Raw genomic sequence first — 19239 nt, forward strand, 5'->3', positions numbered from 1 at the left:
CCTTCGCGTCGGGCGCCCGCGGCCACGGCAACCCCGGCCGCGCCGCCCCTCGCCGTCTCGTCGCCGGCCACCGCCTCCTCCACGCTCGGCCCCCTCTCCGGCGACCTCCCCGGAGCCCGGCGTCCCTTTCCTCTCTGGCGAACAGTGAACTCCGGCGCCACCTCGGGATCCGTGCCGCCAGATCCAGATCCAGTTTTGGATTCGGTTGACTTCTCTCCCCCTAACCCTAATTTTCGTGCCTACTTTGACTGCTCATAACTTTGCTGTGGCTCCGTTTTGGACATATAATATATCAAAATCTTCGTCTCGACGAGTACATCATTTCATTCCATTGCATCATTTGCATTTGAGTTCATCTTGATGCCCAAAATGCTGTTAGAAGGAGGCATCGTGAGTTAAATTGCAGATCCGTTAGCTCATCATTGACTTTTGTCATTTTTGCCATGATTGTTGTGTGCATGATATGCGTGTACCCCTTTGGGATGAATTGTTAAGCATGTTGTCTTCTTTCCAGAGGTGCCACCCATGCATTTTTAAGATGTGTGTGGTGTCTTGTGCAAGCTTGCAAAGAGGGGTACCTGAGATTGCTGATTTCAGGGACTTAGTGATTTTCACTAAGTCTGGGATATTTTAGTTCATGATGCCATGTGTCCAGCTTGTTTCCTAGTGATCCGTGCCTCTTTTGAGGATGATCAGTAAGGGAGTTTTGATATTTATGTTGTGCTCTATCCATCCGTGTCTTTACTTGTTATGTTGGAGCACCCTAGGTTGATTCAATCGAGCTCTACTTTTGCATCGTTGTTAATTTGGGCAGATCGTGAACTCTTTTGCGATTTTGCCGGTGCTATTGTTAGTGATCCATGCATGCTATGACATTGTTCTTGCCATGTCTAGCTAGCTTTTTGTGCCTTCTCTATGGATATATGCTTGACTTGCCATGACTTGCACCGTAGTGAGTGCATCAAGCTCGTTCACATGCCTTCGTGAGTTAAATTTCAGCATGTCTCAGTTTCCACTAAGTCCGAAACCTGATTGTGTTTCATCTATGTTCGTGTGCTCGTTAGAGTATTTTGTGAACCCTTTTGGCCCCAGGTCACTTTGGATGTTTTGTTAAGCTTGTTGAGTAGCTCCATGCCATGTTCTTACTTGTCATGTTCAGGTTATGTTTCATGTTGTTTTGCTGCTCCGAAGAGAGCATCGTGGTCTGAAATTTCAGACTAGTGTTAATTTCACTAAGTCTGAAATCTGTTTTGCTTATTCAGTTTTGCCATGCTTGTTTGAACCCCTTAATGGATGAATTTGGCTATGACTCAGTGCTAGTGATTTGTTAAGCATCTTGTGTACATCCCTGCCATTTCTTTTGTTGTCATGTTTGGTGGCTGTAGAATGTTCATTTCGTTGCATTTAGGTGCCTACTTGATGTAAATCGCAGATCGGTTCGTTTCGTAAAACGCTTGCCATTTCCAAACCGTAGCTCCGATTCCTATGATCTTTATATCGTTTTCAAGTGATTTCATCCCCTCTATCCAGTGGCACACTTGGTTTTCCAAGTTGAGGCTAGGTTCATGCATTTCCTGTCATATCTTGCATTTTGCATCCCGTATCGCATCCCGCATCTCGCATATCATACCATGTTCATGTGTTGGTTGTTTACTATGTTGTGTGCTTCTTTTCCGGTGTTTGCTTCTTCGGGTTGGATCTGGTAACGTCGAGTTTGTGAGGATCCGTTCGACTACGTCCGTTGTCTTCTTCATGGACTCGTTCTTCTTCCTTGCGGGATTTCAGGCAAGATGATCATACCCTCGAAATCACTACTATCTTTGCTATGCTAGTTTGCTCGCTCTTTTGCTATGCCAATGCTACGATGCCTACCACTTGCTTGTCAGCCTCCCAAATTGCCATGTTCAACCTCTAACCCACCATGTCCTAGCAAACCGTTGATTGGCTATCTTACCGCTTTGCTCAGCCCCTCTTATAGCGTTGTTAGTTGCAGGTGAAGATTGAAGTTTGTTCCTTGTTGGAACATGGAGATCGTTCCTTATTGAAACATTGTTTACTTGTTGGGATATCACTATATATCGTATTTAATTAATGCATCTATATACTTGGTAAAGGGTGGAAGGCTCGGCCTTATGCCTGGTGTTTTGTTCCACTCTTGCCGCCCTAGTTTCCGTCATATCGGTGTTATGTTCCCGGATTTTGCGTCCCTTACGCGGTTGGGCTATAATGGGTACCCCTTGATAGTTCGCCTTAAGTAAAGCTTCTCCAGCAATGCCCAACATTGGTTTTACCATTTGCCTCCTAACCTTTTCTTTCCCTTGGGTTCTGCAGACTCAAGGGTCATCTTTATTTTAGCCCCCCCGGGCCAGTGCTCCTATGAGTGTTGGTCCGAACTAGAGTCCTGTGCAGCGCCCCCTCGGGGAAACTCGAGGTTTGGTTTTAGTTGTATGGAGAGCTCATCTGAGTGTGCCCTGAGAAAGAGATATGTGCAGCTCCTATCGGGATTTGTCGGCACATTCGGGCGTTGTTGCTGGTTAATTTTACCCTATCGAAATGTCTTGTTATACTGGGATACCGAGTCTGATCGGAACGTCTCAGGTGGAGGTCTATTCCTTCGTTGACCGTGAGAGCTTGTGATGGGCTAAGTTGGGACACCCCTGCAGGGATTTGAACTTTCGAAAGCCGTGCCCGCGGTTATGGGCAGATGGGGATTTGTTAACGTCCGGTTGTAGAAAACCTGAAGTTAACCTTAATTAAAATGAATCAACCGCATGTGTAACCATGTTGGTCTCTTTCCGGCGGAGTCCGGGAAGTGAACACGGTTGTTGGAGTTATGCTTGACGTAGGTAGTCTAGGATCACTTCTTGATCATACTTTTATCGACCGTGCTTTGCCTTCTCTTCTCGCTCTCATTTGCGTATGTTAGCCACCATATATGCTAGTCGCTTGCTGCAGCTCCACCTCATACCTTTACCTTACCCATAAGCTTAAATAGTCTTGATCGCGAGGGCGCGAGATTGCTGAGTCCCTGTGGCTCACAGATACTTCCAAAACCAGATTGCAGGTGCCGATGAGTCCGTGCAGATGACGCAACCAAGCTCAGGAGGAGCTCGATGAAGATCTTGTCCTTTGTGTTGTTTCGTTCTAGTTGATCAATAGTGGAGCCCAGTTGGGGTCGATCGGGGACCTTTGTCGCATTTGGGGTTCTTCTTTTATTTTGGTTCCGTAGCCAGACCATGAGTGTATTTGGTTGATGTAATGCTTTATTCATGTAATTGTGTGAAGTGGCGATTGTAAGCCAACTATGTATCCTTTTCCTTATTATATTACATGGGTTGTGTGAAGATTACCTCACTTGCGACATATGCCTTCAATGCGATTATGCCTCTAAGTCATGCCTCGACACGTGGGAGATATAGTCGCATCGAGGGTGTTACAAGTTGGTATCAGAGCCTTCCCCGACCTTAGGAGCCCCCATTGCTTGATCGTTTTTAGGAGCCGAGTTGTGTCTAGAAAAATGTTTTGAGTCCTTAGGAATTATATATCGGAGAGCTTAGGAATTCTTTTTACTTCCCAGTCTCCTCATCGCTCTGGTAAGGCATCCTGACGTAGAGTTTTGACTCTTCTCTTCTCAAATTTCACAAAAAAAAATTTAGGATCACGCGAGTATCTTGGATTTGTTCCGATGGCTTATGATGAGAATACTGTCTTGGTGCCTCCTGTCAGGGGTTTAGTGGAAGTGTCCCGGGGAGTTGAGCTCTGAGGTGTTGTCATCATAATTTTATCGTTGCAATTCTGGAATACTTGAGATATGTGCGCGACATCGAAAATCTCCTTTATGCAGTTCGTTGGTGAGATAACCTCGACGCCACCCAGTACTGGGGCGGGAGTTCGGGAGTATCGCCATAACTTGTATAAAGGATGCTTTTCGAAGGTTGAGATAGATGGTTTCCGAAGGTTTCTTGGTTATGTGTTGAAGGATGGATACAGCTGGATGTAGGATTTGCTAGTTTTGGTGAGATATTATGCTTCCCCTGTATCCTAAACACCTGATTGCATAACCAGGAAGTTTCGGGAGTTTCATAGGTGGGAATTCAAGTAGCTCTTAGGATATATTTTCCGACAGATGTATGATATGAAATTGGGGTTCGACGTCTAGTGGTTCGCCTATTCACGGTCGATTTTACAGTGGTCTTGTTGCGTCTTAAAGAGTCCTTGGCTATGCTGACCCGGGGACGCTTCGTATGTCATGTGCACTGCCTTGTACATGATGGTGCTGTACGATTGAGCCCGTGTAGGTTCCACCACGAAAACTTCGGACGAAATCTCTATCATATGTTTGTTCCGGCTTATTCTACAAGCCAATCCTTTGTTTTTGTTTTGAGTTGTCGTATTCGAGTTGCTTCGAAGTCAAATGTTGATTCCATACCATCCTCAAGTGGTGTTCTCATATTCCTATGCGAATACTAATCCTTCATGATAATCGAGATTGTCATGTTAATCCTTTTTCAACCGGCGTGTTTTCTCTTCTAGTGATTCCGATCATTTCAACTCCCGCAAGATCAATTATCACTTCTTCTCAACGGTGTTTGTTTCATTCTTCCCAAGCTGCCTTTGTTTTTCCCTCCCTCCCACCCTTGTTTCTTCGAGGAACCGGATTTCTTATTCAAGTATCCATTTTATTGATGGGAAGCCTCTCCATTCTTTTCCGTCTATATTCTAACCCGATGGTTCTCAAGAAGATGTTCTACTAGTTTGTCATTCCTCATTCCTTTTCTTCTCCGATGGAACCAATTCAAGCTTTTGGTGTTGATCATATCTTTTCCTCATTTCAGAAGTTTTTTAACATACCGGTGCACCTCATAATCATCCACTCTTCGCTATTCATTTGTTCCGGAGTGCTCAAGATATCTCAAAGATTCGTGTATCCACTCTTCTTTCATTCAAGCTATTTCGAGGATGTTATCTCTTTCAAGCCATTTAATTTCAACCTGTGCAATCTCGCTTTCTAATCGTTCTACGGTGTATCTTTTCAGTGGGCCCTAACCCACAGGTCTTTTCCCAGGATCTTACCTGACTCTTCTTATTTTCCCGGAGATATTCTCAAATTCTTTTCGAAGTTTGACGTAAGAACGATTTTCTTCAGTCAAGTGCCTTTCTCCAAGATCGGTTAAATTCTTTTCATCGTTGGCTCAACCTTTTTCATTCTTCGTTCCGGAGTGTCTAAATAATTCTTGGTGGTGTTTCTCATTGTCATTTGAAGACCGAAGAAGAGTTTCTTTTTAATCTTGTTCCATTCTCTTCAAGATTCGTGATTCTGTCTTGTTGCCATCCTCTCATAATAATTTGCGATTGTGAGATATTCTTTTCACTTATCCGGAGAAATTCAAGAGTCTTCTCAATTTCTTATCCGGAATCCATCTTTTCAAATATTATTTATTCTCAGCTTTCAGTTATCATTCTCCAAATTTTCCCGGTAAATCAAGTGATCTCTAATCAGCTCGTGATCTCTTCGCTCTCATGTATCTAAATTCTCTCAAGCGCCTTCGTTCATTTGCTTAATTCTTCCCGGTGTTTCTTCATATTTTAATCGTTCTTTTTCAATTCTTACGGTGGTTCGCTCAAGATTCTTCTTCCTTCATTTATCATATCAATTTATTCATTGCTTCCTAATCCTACCGGTGGTTTGTTGAAGACCTTCTCAAGTTATCGATATCTCTCTTTAATCCTTTCCACGAGAATAAGTAATATGCCAAATCCATTGCTTGTCATCAATTTTAATTGGTGAAGGATACGCATAATGTAAATCTTATTCTTGTTTCATCGAGTTTATTCTATTCCCGTTTTTTCCGGAGTGGCTCATCATACTCATTCTTGTTTTCACTTGTTTCATCTTTTCTTTTCCGGAGTTCCAAGTTCTCTCAATTATATCATCACGGAGATCCATCTAAATCATTGCAAGGATTCACCTTGTGTCTTCAATATCTCTCTCTTTTATTCTTTGGTTACTGGAGTTTCTTCTTGGAGGTTATACATGATGGTTCATCAAGGATTTAATTCCTTCTCGAAGTGTTCATCGAGATTCTTTTTCTAAGGAGCTCAAGTATTCTTCATCTTGCAATCCGGAGTGCAAATTCTTTCTACCATATTACCGGAGGTGGTATTGTGTCATTCTTGATAATTTGAGTTCTTGTTTTACATGTTATTAAGAATGAGGTATTTTAAATCCATCAATCTTGTCATTGGAGTTATCTTGGGTTATATTTCACCTTAAGCCTTCCCTAAGGATGGTTGTTGTTATTGTGCTTATACATGACCCAAGTTCTTCTTTTATCCTCCCGGTGATATAGCCTTCTTGTCTCCTTGTTCCTATCAATCCAATTCTTTTCCCGTGAGTGGCAGGTTGTCACCTCATAATTTGAGATGTATTCCATAAGACCATATCAACCTTATTCTTTTTGTTGGTGGTTTTTCCAACAACTCCGTTCAACCCCTCTCCTAAAGATGCCTTTCCAAACTCTTTTGTGGTAGAAATTGGCATTTTATTCTCAATTCTCTTATTTCAATTATCTATCTTCTATTCTTTTGTTCCGGAGGCATTGTGATGTTCATCTTTTCAACCCATCATCTCGTTTTGTCAAAGATCATGTTCTTTTCATGCCTATCCATTTTAGCCGGAGTGTTGTGTTCCTCTTTTCTAACGAAGTGCTTTCAACTTCGTTTATCTCCATTGTTTTCTTTTCTCGAGGTGGCTTATCCTCTTCTAGGTTATTTGGTTTCACTCGTTTGTCAAGAAGCAACTTAATTTTACCTCTTCTCTTTATCTTTCGTTGTCCCTCCGGTGCCATTCTAGATCTCGGGACGAGATCCTCTCGTAGTGGTGGAGTGTTGTAACGCCCCGAGACCGATGTGCCAGGTGTCGTGCAGTTATTCGTTGTTGTTGTTGCGTTGTCATTGCTTGCGTGTCATGCATTGCATATCATGTCATCATGCACATTTCATTTGCATACGTGTTCGTCTCTTGCATCCGAGCATTTTACCCGTTGTCCGTTTTGCATTCCGGCGATCCGTTCTCCTCCGGTGGTCATTTCTACCTTCCTCTTGTGTGTGGGGGTTAAACATTTCCGGATTGGACCGAGACTTGTCATGCGGCCTTGGTTTACTACCGGTAGACCGCCTGTCAAGTTTCGTATCATTTGGACTTCGTTTGATGCTCCAACGGTTAACCGAGGGACCGAAAAGGCCTCGTGTGTGTTGCAGCCCAACACCCCTCCAATTTGGCCCAAAACCCACCAAACTCTGCTCCATCGTCTCGGTCGTTCGATCACGATCGCGTGACCAAAAACCGCACCTCATTTGGACTCTCCTAGCTCCACTTATGCCTATTTATACCCACCTCCATTTCGGATCTCGTCTTCCTCCTCCAAACCCTAAAAAAAAGAAACAGATCCGTCTTCCCCCGCGCCGGGCCGGACGTGTCCGCCCACGCCGGACGTTGTCCGCCCCGCCGCCGCACCCACTCACGCGCCGCCACGTGGGCCGCACCCACATCGCCGCCGCTGGGCCCGCCAGGCCCACGGGGAGCCCCCGCGAGCCCATCTCGCATCGCCGCCGCCGCCTGTCTTCCTCCCTCTCCAGCACCGTCCGCGGCCACCTTCGCCGGCCGGCGGCCGCCGCATCTTGCCGGCGCGCGAGCCGCGCCCCGCCGCCCTTCGCGTCGGGCGCCCGCGGCCACGGCGACCCCGGCCGCGCCGCCCCTCGCCGTCTCGTCGCCGGCCACCGCCTCCTCCACGCCCGGCCCCCTCTCCGGCGACCTCCTCGGAGCCCGGCGTCCCTTTCCTCTCCGGCGAACAGTGAACTCCGGCGCCACCTCGGGATCCGTGCCGCCAGATCCAGATCCAGTTTTGGATTCGGTTGACTTCTCTCCCCCTAACCCTAATTTTCGTGCCTACTTTGACTGCTCATAACTTTGCATCTGTGGCTCCGTTTTGGACATATAATATATCAAAATCTTCGTCTCGACGAGTAAATCATTTCATCCCATTGCATCATTTGCATTTGAGTTCATCTTGATGCCAAAAATGCTGTTAGAAGGAGGCATCGTGAGTTAAATTGCAGATCCGTTAGCTCATCATTGACTTTTGTCATTTTTGCCATGATTGTTGTGTGCATGATATGCCTGTACCCCTTTGGGATGAATTGTTAAGCATGTTGTCTTATTTCCAGAGGTGCCACCCATGCATTTTTAGGATGTGTGTGGTGTCTTGTGCAAGCTTGCAAATAGGGGTACCTGAGATTGCTGATTTCAGGGACTTGTGATTTTCACTAAGTCTGGGATATTTTAGTTCATGATGCCATGTGTCCAGCTTGTTTCCTAGTGATCCATGCCTCTTTTGAGGATGATCAGTAAGGGAGTTTTGATATTTATGTTGTGCTCAATCCATCCGTGTCTTTACTTGTTATGTTGGAGCACCCTAGGTTGATTCAATCGAGCTCTACTTTTGCATCGTTGTTAATTTGGGCAGATCGTGAACTCTTTTGCGATTTTGCCGGTGCTATTGTTAGTGATCCATGCATGCTATGCCATTGTTCTTGCCATGTCTAGCTAGATTTTTGTGCCTTCTCTATGGATATATGCTTGCCTTGCCATGACTTGCACCGTAGTGAGTGCATCGATCTCGTTTACATGCCTTCGTGAGTTAAATTTCAGCATGTCTCAGTTTCCACTAAGTCTGAAACCTGATTGTGTTTCATCTATGTTCGTGTGCTCGTTAGAGTATTTTGTGAACCCTTTTGGCCCCAGGTCACTTTGGGTGTTTTGTTAAGCTTGTTGAGTAGCTCCATGCCATGTTCTTACTTGTCATGTTCAGGTTATGTTTCATGTTGTTTTGCTGCTCCGAAGAGAGCATCGTGGTCTGAAATTTCAGACTAGTGTTAATTTCACTAAGTCTGAAATCTGTTTTGCTTATTCAGTTTTGCCATGCTTGTTTGAACCCCTTAATGGATGAATTTGGCTATGACTCAGTGCTAGTGTTTTGTTAAGCATCTTGTGTACATCCCTGCCATATCTTTTGTTGTCATGTTTGATGGCTGTAGAATGTTCATTTCGTTGCATTTAGGTGCCTACTTGCTGTAAATCGCAGATCGGTTCGTTTCGTAAAACGCTTGCCATTTCCAAACCGTAGCTCCGATTCCTATGATCTTTATATCGTTTTCAAGTGATTTCATCCCCTCTATCCAGTGGCACACTTGGTTTTCCAAGTTGAGGCTAGGTTCATGCATTTCCTGTCATATCTTGCATTTTGCATCCCGCATCGCATCCCGCATCTCGCATATCATACCATGTTCATGTGTTGGTTGTTTACTATGTTGTGTGCTTCTTTTCCGGTGTTTGCTTCTTCGGGTTGGATCCGGTAACGTCGAGTTTGTGAGCATCCGTTCGACTACGTCCGTTGTCTTCTTCATGGACTCGTTCTTCTTCCTTGCGGGATTTCAGGCAAGATGATCATACCCTCGAAATCACTACTATCTTTGCTATGCTAGTTTGCTCGCTCTTTTGCTATGCCAATGCTGCGATGCCTACCACTTGCTTGCCAGCCTCCCAAATTGCCATGTTCAACCTCTAACCCACCATGTACTAGCAAACCGTTGATTGGCTATCTTACCGCTTTGCTCAGCCCCTCTTATAGCGTTGTTAGTTGCAGGTGAAGATTGAAGTTTGTTCCTTGTTGGAACATGGAGATCGTTCCTTATTGGAACATTGTTTACTTGTTGGGATATCACTATATATCGTATTTAATTAATGCATCTATATACTTGGTAAAGGGTGGAAGGCTCGGCCTTATGCCTGGTGTTTTGTTCCACTCTTGCCGCCCTAGTTTCCTTCATATCGGTGTTATGTTCCCGGATTTTGCGTCCCTTACGCGATTGGGCTATAATGGGAACCCCTTGACAGTTCGCCTTAAGTAAAGCTTCTCCAGCAATGCCCAACATTGGTTTTACCATTTGCCTCCTAGCCTTCTCTTTCCCTTGGGTTCTGCAGACTCAAGGGTCATCTTTATTTTAGCCCCCCCCGGGCCAGTGCTCCTCTGAGTGTTGGTCCGAACTAGAGTCCTGTGCAGCGCCCCCTCGGGGAAACTCGAGGTTTGGTTTTAGTTGTATGGAGAGCTCATCTGAGTGTGCCCTGAGAAAGAGATATGTGCAGCTCCTATCGGGATTTGTCGGCACATTCAGGCGGTGTTACTGGTTTAGTTTTACCCTGTCGAAATGTCTTGTTGTACTGGGATACCGAATCTGACCGGAACGTCTCAGGTGGAGGTCTATTCCTTCGTTGACCGTGAGAGCTTGTGATGGGCTAAGTTGGGACACCCCTGCAGGGATTTGAACTTTCGAAAGCCGTGCCCGCGGTTATGGGCAGATGGGGATTTGTTAACGTCCGGTTGTAGAAAACCTGAAGTTAACCTTAATTAAAATGAATCAACCGCGTGTGTAACCGTGATGGTCTCTTTCCGGCGGAGTCCGGGAAGTGAACACGGTTGTTGGAGTTATGCTTGACGTAGGTAGTCTAGGATCACTTCTTGGTCATACTTTTATCGACCGTGCTTTGCCTTCTCTTCTCGCTCTCATTTGCGTATGTTAGCCACCATATATGCTAGTCGCTTGCTGCAGCTCCACCTCATACCTTTACCTTACCCATAAGCTTAAATAGTCTTGATCGCGTGGGTGCGAGATTGCTGAGTCCCTGTGGCTCACAGATACTTCCAAAACCAGATTGCAGGTGCCGGTGAGTCCGTGCAGATGACGCAACCAAGCTCAGGAGGAGCTGGATGAAGATCTTGTCCTTTGTGTTGTTTCGTTCTAGTTGATCAGTAGTGGAGCCCAGTTGGGGTCGATCGGGGACCTTTGTCGCATTTGGGGTTCTTCTTTTATTTTGGTTCCATAGCCGGACCATGAGTGTATTTGGTTGATGTAATGCTTTATTCATGTAATTGTGTGAAGTGGCGATTGTAAGCCAACTATGTATCCTTTTCCTTATTATATTACATGGGTTGTGTGAAGATTACCTCACTTGCGACATATGCCTTCAATGCGATTATGCCTCTAAGTCGTGCCTCGACACGTGAGAGATATAGTCGCATCGAGGGTGTTACACCAACTCAACTGGTTCTTCACGTCTAACAATTGGACTTCAGTATATCCTAATACCAAGGTTACTGCCATGGCCAAACCAATCCCCGACCACATGCCTTGTTTGGTCAGTATAGGATCATCGATCCCCGCGACCAAAAATTTTAGGTTAGAATCTTACTGGATGTAGCACAGAGGCTTCTTTGAGGTGGTGAATACTTCTTGGTCCAAACCAAGTTATTTGCATAATAGTGCAGCCAGGATTTGCCAGAAAATGAGAAGACTAAGGTACGCCCTTAAGAAGTGAGTAAAGGCCTCTCACATCTCAAAGTGCCGATCCAAAACACTGAATGGGCCGTTATTGAGCTAGATGAAATTGAAAACCTGAGAACACTCACAACCCCAGAATCGAACTTCGGGCGAATTCTAAAAACTCACCTACTGCAGCCTCTGAACATTCAGAACCAACACTGGAGAAAAAGGATGCACTGTCAGGGTTATTCGTTTTGGAGAGGAAACTACGAAAAATTCCACCGGATGGCCATAGAGCGATACCGAAATAACTTCATCACCATGCTGAAATTACCCGATGGCACTGAAGTTGAGAACCACACAGGCAAAGAAGGGATACTGCTCAATGTGTTTAAAGAAAGATTGGGGGAATCTTCGCCTCCAAATCAGAAATTCGACCCAGGCTCTATCATTACCAAGATTGATGGACTGGAAGAACTTTATGTCCCATTCACTGAGGCGGAAATTGATGAGGTGGTTGGTGTCAGGAAATATGCAACTTGTATTACTAGGAGGCTAAAGCCACCATATATATAATGTGCATGAGGATGCCAAAAGGCAAGAATACAAAAGGCCAAAGGCCATCATCAATACAACTCTAACACCCCCCCTCAAACTCATGGTGGCTCGACAACACTGAGTTTGGAGAGGTGAAATCTATGTTGTGCTCTAGTCTGTGCCTTCATGAAGAAGTCTGCTAGCTGTAACTCGGAAGGCACATACTGAAGAGCAACAACAAGATCCTGCACAGCAGCGCGCACATAATAAGCATCAACACCAATATGCTTGGTAAGTTCATGCTTCACAGGGTCCCGCGCAATACTGATAGCACATGTATTGTCGGACAAGAGGGTGGTAGGTGTAGTAACAGAAACACCAAAATCCTCCAGTAGCCATCGTAACCAAGTTACCTCTGCCGTCAGAAGAGCCATAGCTCTAAACTCGGCCTCTGCACTCGAACGAGAAACTACAGTCTATTTCTTCGTCTTCCAGGCAATGAGAAAACCACCAAGAAAGACACAGTAAGCAGAAAGTGAACGGCGATCCGAAGGATCACTGGCCCACGTAGCATCTGAATAGGCCTGGAGTTGTAAAGAGCTGGAACGAGGAAAAAAGAGACGATGAGAGATCGTGCCACGAAGATATCGTAGAACACGAAGAAGGTGACTATAGTGAACTGAAGTGGGAGCGGAAACAAACTGGCTCAGAATATGGACAGGATAGGAGATATCCGGACGAGTGACAACAAGATAGACAAGACTCCCAACAAGATGACGATAACGCGTCGGATCAGACAAGAGCTCACCATCAGAAGCACGAAGGTTAACATTGAGCTCCATAGGAGTCTCAGCAGTGCGCTCGTCACTAAGAGATGCACGAGCAAGAAGATCCTGGATATAATTTTTTTGGGAAATAGAAAAGCCATCAGAGGAGGAGGAAACCTCAATCCCAAGAAAGTAACGAAGGGGACCAAGATCAGACATAAGAAACTACTCACTAAGACGGGCCTTGACAAAGGAAATGTACTCAGAATCATCGCTAGTGATGATCATGTCATCAACATATAGAAGAAGAAGAGTGCGACCACGAGCAGAAACATGGACAAACAACGCTGGATCATGAGCACTGGGCGAAAAACCAGCTGAAGTGACCATAGAGGCAAAACGCTCAAACCAAGCGCGGGGTGCTTGCTTAAGGCCATATAGAGAGCGACGAAGACGGCAAACCATGCCATCGGGAACTGAATACCTAGGTGGTGGCTGCATATAAACTTCCTCACGCAACTCACCATTAAGAAAGGCATTCTTAACATCAAGCTGAGACACAGACCAGTGGCGAACAGAGGCCACGGCGAGAAGTGTGCGGACAGTGGTCATATGGGCCACAGGAGCAAAAGTCTCATCATAATGAGGACCATGCTCCTGCTGAAAGCCACGAGCCACAAGACGAGCTTTATAACGCTCAAGAGAACCATCAGAGCGAGTCTTAATCTTATAGACCCACTTACAAGTGATGGGACGAACACGGGGGGGGGGAGAGAAACCAGGTCCCATGTGCCGTTGTGCTCAAGGGCAGCAATCTCCTCTGCCATCGCGAACTGCCATTCAGGATGAACAATAGCATCTCGATAAGAAGTCGGCTCAAGAACGGCCGAAAGACCATAACGAGAAGGGGAATATCGGTCAGGGGGCGGACAAGGCCGAGAACGAAGACCATAAGTCTGATGAGAGGAGGGAGACAACACACCAGAAGTAGAGGGCACATCGGTAGACTCATTCACAACACGTGAACGACAAGTATAATGGAAAGGAAAGGACGGAAGAGGTGGAATCACTGGAGGTGGAGACGAGGAATGTATTGGTGATGAAGGTGGAGAAGGGGAAGCTATCGGCGATGAAGGTGGAGAAGGGGAAGCTATCGGCGATGAAGATGGAGAATCATGCGACGAGTGAGTAGAAGAAACCGTAGGAGAGGACGGCGTCGGATCTGCAACAACAAGATGAGGAGTAGGAATACTGGGCACAGAGAGAGGTGTATCTGGAAAAGTAAGAAAAGAGATGTCCTCCATAGAAAAAGACGAGCAGGATGGACGCGGGTAGAAGGGGCGAGATTCATCAAAGGTCACATCTCGGGAAATACGCATCCGGCGACCGACAGGATCCCAACACCGATAGCCCTTATGCTCATCACTATATCCAAGAAAGACACACTCAACAGACTGAGCAGTCAGTTTGGTGCGTTCACGAGGGGGCAAGCAAAACGTAGCAGACACAACCGAACAAACGGAGCACCGAATAATCAGGAGAACGACCAGAAAGACGCTCGAGAGGAATACCACTTTGTAGAGTAGCAGATGGCTGAATGTTGATGAGATGGGTGGAAGTAGTAACAGCCTCAGCCCAAAAGTGAGGAGGAAGAGAGGCGGCGATCATCATCGCACGCGCCGTCTCAAGAAGGTGACGATGCTTGCGCTCAGCCACGCCATTCTGAGCATGAGCACCAGGACAAGAGAACTGAGCAAGAGTACCCTGCTCAGCAAGAAATCCTCGCAGCGCATGGGAGATATACTCACCAGCTGAATCTGCATGAAAAACACGAAAAGGAGTGGAAAACTGGGTATGAACCATGGCAACAAATTTTTTGTATATAGATAAGACCTCACTACGAGAAGACATGAAATAGATCCAAGTGTACCGAGAAAAGTCATCTATAAAGATAATATAGTAGAGATGACCCCCTTTCGAAGATGCCCCCTTTCGAAGCGAAGGGAGTCGGACCCCAAACATCAGAGTGAACGAGATCAAAAGGACGCTCGGACACTGACTCACTGTGAGGATAGGGTAGCTGAATCTGCTTACCAAGCCGACAACTCATACAATCCAACGAAGCGTTACCAGAGACAGACCCCAGAACACCATGATGAACCAGAGACGAGAGACGAGAACCACATAAATGGCCAAGACGATGATGCCACTGCTGAAAAGAGCTGGTAGATGCAACAACAGGGGTTGCGAGACTGGCAGAGGTGGCAGCGGAGGGAAGACGAAGCTAGTCAAGCTCCCAGAGACCATCAGAACATCGAGGGCCAGCACCAAGTAGAGCGCCCGTGCGACGATCCTGAACAGAACATGAATCAAAGTCTAGAATGACCCTACAACTAGAGTCAACAATCTGACCACCAGATATGAGCTGCATGGTAAGTCGAGGAACATGAGAAACAGAGGGAACATGAAATGAAGAAGTGCTAAGAGTGCCTCGACTAGCTACAGGAAGGGGAGTGCCATCAGCCATAAGAACACGAACAGGAGACTCGACAGGTCGAACGGAGGTCAAAGTTGAAGAATCATAAGTCATATGAAAATACGCTCCAATATCAAGAATCCATGGGGATGTACCTGAATGAGTAGGAAGTGGTTTCTCAATGACGGAAGAGTCAGCCACGGAACTTGCAGAAACTGTCGGCGAAGAATCCCAAGCATCAAGCAGGCATCGCAGCTATGCAATCTCACATGCAGACAGGGACAGGACAGAAGAGGTCGAGGTAGAAGCATCTGCCGATGATGAACAGTCGCCACCACCCGTGGAAGCCGAAGGTAGAGTCGACATAGAGCCACATGGGGAGTCGACATAGAGCGGTCACCGTCGTGCGCACAAGCCGCAATAGGAGTCGATGTAGAGCGACTAGCAGCACCGATGGATGTCGCAATAGGTGTCGAAGTAGAGCGACAGCCATCACCTCCAAGTGGGCGAGCACCAAGCACCGAGGAACGGCTCATGTGCGAGACGGGATCAATATATGGAACACCGCCAAAAAACATCGAGCGGTGAGGGAGAGGTGTACCAGATGAAAACATTGCACTCTTTCTTTCTTTTTTTTTCTTTCTTTTTTGTCTCTCTCTCTCTTTTTAGAAGTCAGCAGGAGAGCCAAGAGCCGAAAGAATTGGCAAACCACTCACAGCGGCCCACCAGGAGCCCAAGCAACCAGCGCCTGCGAAATCACAGGAATCGATCTGATCTGAACGGGAACTGAAAGTGCGGCAGTTTCACACACGCACACGACCACGCGAGCGCACGCGGAGGCCAACTGTGCGGAGAGACCGGGGCCAAACGGGCGGCCGGCAGCGACGGGCAGACTCGGCCGGAGCCGGACGGTGACGGGCAGACGGGGCCGGAGGAGCAGTCGGGCGGCGACGGGAAGACGAGGCCGGAGGAGCAACGCCCGATGGGCTGCGGGCGGCAGCCGGAGGAGCGTCGGGCGATAGCCTGAAGTTCACCGGCGGCGGTGGAGAACCTCCTCCGTGGCGGCCAGGCCGGCGTGAACCAGTTGGAGGAGCCGAAAGGTGCAAGATGCACGGGAGCGGCGTTCAGCCACGCTCTAGAGTGGAGACAACAACAATCTGATGGAAAGAAATGGCAGCAGCGGAGATGAGGGAGCGGCCACATCGGGCAAGAGGACGACGGCGACGCGATAGAAGGATCAAGCACGAGTTGCACATGCGGAAAAATTTGACCTAAGCTCTAATACCATGTCAGAAAATATGCAACTTGTATTACTAGGAGGCCAAAGCCACCATATATATAATGTACATGAGGATGCCAAAAGGCAAGAATACAAAAGGCCAAAGGCCATCATCAATATAACTCTAACAGTTGGAACCATGCCGGCCGACAGAGCTCCAGGGCCGGATGGGTTTAGGGTCACTTTACCAAATCATGCTAGCATATAATCAAACCTGAATTTTATCAGCTTTGTCATGATCTCCGCGCAGAAGAACTCAATCTTGAAAGCATAAACACCGGGTTCATCATTCTCATTCTGAAGATCCACTCGCCCCAGAGAGCAAAAGATTTTCGCCCCATCACACTGCTAAACTGTTGTCTTTAGCTAATAACCAAACTGCTTGCGGATCGGTTACAGAAATGGATTCTAAAAATCATTCACAGGAACCAATACGGATTTTTGAAAGGGAGAATGATACAGGACCTGCTTGGCTTGGGCGTTCGAGTATATATACCAATGTCAAGCCTCTGGATCTCAGGCGTTTATTCTAAAATTGGACTTTTCCCAGGCCTTCGATACTATAGAACACCCGGCTATGATTGAGGTCATGAGACACATGGACTTTTCCCACAGCTCAATGGGGTACCGGGCCGTCAGTTTCAATGCCGCCACCGGGGGCGGGGCGACAAGGTGACCCGCTATCGCCCTTGATCTTCGTCCTCGCGGCCAACCTGCTGCAAGCTGCTGTCAAAGGCGCACTTCGCCGAGGGGTCCTCAGACACCCAACCCCCCATGCACACACAAAGACTTCCCCGCAATACAATACGTGTATGACACGATAATTGTGATGCAGACATATGAAGAACAAGCAAGAGGCATGAAGAAAATTCTGCTTGATTACGCTAACTCGGTTGGACTTTGGATAAACTTCGAGAAGACTACTCTGGTGCCGATCAACCTAGACGCAGCGTCAGCGGCAGGCTTTGCTGCGATCTTTGGATGTACAGTAGGCTCGATGCCGTTCACGTACCTGGGGCTGCCCATGGAGATCACGAAACCCACAGTCGTCGATCTGATGCCCCTGGTTGACACTGTAGAGAGAAGACTGTCTGCAACAATCTACATGGCCTCTTATGGATCCAAACCGACCTTGGTAAACTCCGTGCTCACTTGCAATCGCGGTGTATGCGATGTGCTCCATCCGCCTGCCGCCTAAAATTCTTGCTCACTTGGACAAGATCAGAAGACTGTGCCTTTGGAGATGGAAGAATGAGAATGGGGAGATAGCAAACTCACTGGCCTCATGGATGATGGTGTGTAAGCCGAAAGACAAGGGGGGCTCAGTGTGCTGGATACAAAAACATTAAACACAGCCCTTTTACTCAAGTTCCCAGACAAATTCTATAAAAGACACGATCTGCCATGGGTGACCTTGATCTGGGACACGTACTATGTGGACAGAATCCCGCACGCCACTGGACCATGCGGGTCGTTCTGGTGGAGAGAAGTAATGTCGCTGTCTCCTATCATCAGAGGAATCTCCACGGTTAAAATAGGGGATGGCTCCAGCACACTATTTTGGAAAGATAAATGGTGCAAGGTAACCTTCCAAGAAGGATTCCCAAGAGCGCACTCCTATGCTATATCTGAAGATATGACTGTCCATGAAATCGCAAAAAGTGCAGAAGCGGTCTTTTTTCTGCCAATGTCTCAACAGGCAACACAAGAAGCGCGGGATTTGCAGCTGGCGACCGCTGAGTGTCAGATAGACCTAGAGCAGAGAGATGTTTGGGCATGCACATGGGGGGCCCAAATATTCATCGTCCAGATATACAATGTCACAGCTGATCAGGCTTTTCGGTGGATTTGGAAGTCGAGGTGTACAATGAAACTAAGGGTTTTTGTGTGGCTCCTCTTGTCCGATAGATTAAAACACCAAGAACATGCTCAAACATAGACATTAAGTAATGGGCTCATCGACAGACAGGACGGACTACTGTGTGCTCTACCAAACCCAACAAGAAGAAACTCTGGAACATTTGTTCTATACCTGCAGTTTCTCGTATACGTGCTGGACTTCAGTTGGGTTGACCTGGGCAATAGAAGGAGATAGGTTTGACTGGATGGCAGCGGCTAAACAAACCCATGATCATGGAAGTGTTCACCACAGCAGCGTGGTCGATCTGGACAGAGAGGAATAACCTGATCTTCAGAGGAGTGACGCCTTCCGACAGGTCCTGGTTGTCAAGATTCAGAGAAGATTTCTTGATGTTGCAACACAGGACAAAACCTGAGCTGCTAGGGTTCATTACTGAATTTGCCAGAGAGATTGCATATGGTTAGCCAAACTACTTTAATCCCCTGTAATTACTTATACCTCTGAACCCTAGTACACTGTGATTGGGGCAAAAGCCCCACCACACCCTTGTACACTATGTAAAGTACTTTCTTGATTAATATACTAGCACATATGCCCATGCGTTGCAACGGGAAAAATTGATGTTTTAATGTCCCATAGCACCGGATTCACTATGAAGAACATGCTGCAACGCAGCATCCTTATACAAAATGAACATAAAAAATACATTGCAATTTAGCCGTGTTCATATTTTCTTTGCCGGGCATAATCTCCCACTGATTTTATTTAAGTATAATATTTTTAATGGCATTTATTGTTGGGGAACGTAGCAGAAATTCAAAATTTTCCTACGTGTCACCAAGATCTATCTATGGAGAGACTAGCAACGAGGGGAAGGAGAGTGCATCTACATACCCTTGTAGATTGCTAAGCGGAAGCGTTCAAGAGAACGGGGTTGATG

At 46.6% G+C, this 19239-nt stretch overlaps 1 pseudogene; it reads right to left on the reverse strand.

Annotated features, from left to right (window-relative positions):
• The window catches only part of LOC119359560, a 33063-nt pseudogene that overhangs the window by 4069 nt on the left and 9755 nt on the right, over positions 1–19239 (reverse strand).

Source organism: Triticum dicoccoides, chromosome 2A (genome assembly GCF_002162155.2).
Source record: "Triticum dicoccoides isolate Atlit2015 ecotype Zavitan chromosome 2A, WEW_v2.0, whole genome shotgun sequence".
In the NCBI taxonomy this organism is placed as follows: domain Eukaryota; kingdom Viridiplantae; phylum Streptophyta; class Magnoliopsida; order Poales; family Poaceae; genus Triticum; species Triticum dicoccoides.